The sequence below is a fragment of the Neopelma chrysocephalum genome, unplaced genomic scaffold, assembly GCF_003984885.1.
Source record: "Neopelma chrysocephalum unplaced genomic scaffold, ASM398488v2 Primary Assembly neopelma1_97296, whole genome shotgun sequence".
NCBI classification, from domain to species: Eukaryota; Metazoa; Chordata; class Aves; order Passeriformes; family Pipridae; genus Neopelma; species Neopelma chrysocephalum.
Genome location: NW_020925937.1, coordinates 1,775 through 2,861, shown reverse-complemented (window position 1 = coordinate 2,861; position 1,087 = coordinate 1,775). Strand labels below are relative to the sequence as shown.

At 66.8% G+C, this 1,087-nt stretch overlaps 1 protein-coding gene across 1 annotated transcript in view; it reads left to right on the top strand.

Moving 5' to 3' along the window:
• Positions 1-1,087, top strand: part of LOC113961579 (cytochrome P450 4F22-like) — a gene marked incomplete at its 3' end in the record, with an annotated part of 3,071 nt that overhangs the window by 528 nt on the left and 1,456 nt on the right. The gene's annotated exons all lie outside the window — the stretch shown is intronic.

The following is a 1,087-nucleotide window of genomic DNA, read 5'->3' as shown; positions in this document are numbered from 1 at the left end:
GACGGGGCGGTGGCACCTCGGGGGGGACAGCGGGGACGGGGCGGTGGTGGCCGGGGCTGGACACGGACAGGGGTGGCACCTGGTGGTGGCAGCGGGAACAGGTCTGGGGAAGTGTCAGGGACACACGGGGGGGGCACGGGGAAACACGGGGGGAAGGGGAACACGGGGGGGACACGGGGACACACGGGGAGACAGGGGCACACGGGGGGGACGGGGACACACGGGGACACGCGGGGACACACGGGGACGGGTGTCCCCAGGCTGGGATCACAGGTGTCCCCATGGCTAGCAATGCCCCTGAGGTCACAGGTGTCCCCTGGCTGTCCCCAAGCTGGGATCACAGGTGTCCCCAAGCTGGGATCACAGATGTCCCCTAGTGTCCCCAAGCTGGCATCACAGGTGTCTCCTGGTGTCCCATGGCTGGGATCACACATGTCACCAGTGTCCCCAAGCTGGGATCACAGGTGTCCCCTGGTGTCCCCAAGCTGGGATCACACGTGTCCCATGACTGGGATCACAGGTGTCCCCAAGGCTGGGATCACAGGTGTCCCCCAGTGTCCCCAGACTGGGATCACAGGTGTCCCCAAGGCTGGCAGTGCCCCCTTGGTCACCCGTGCCCCCCGGTGTCCCTGTGTCCCCAGGCTGGGATCACAGGTGTCCCATGGCTGGGATCACAGGTGTCCCCATGGCTGGCAGTGCCCCCTTGGTCACCTGTGCTGCCCCCCGGTGTCCCCATGGCTGGGATCACAGATGTCCCCAAGGCTGGCAGTGCCCCCTTGGTCACCCGTGCCCCCCAGTGTCCCCAGGCTGGGATCACAGATGTCCCCATGGCTGGCAATGCCCCTGAGGTCACAGGTGTCCCTTGGCTGTCCCCAAGCTGGCATCACAGGTGTCCCCAGGCTGGGATCACAGGTGTCCCCAGACTGGGATCACAGGTGTCTCATGGCTGGCAGTGCCCCCGTGGTCACCCATGCCCCCTGGTGTCCCCATGTCCCCAGACTGGGATCACAGGTGTCCCCAGACTGGGATCACAGGTGTCCCATGGCTGGCAGTGCCCCCGTGGTCACTTGTGCCCCCCGGTGTCCCC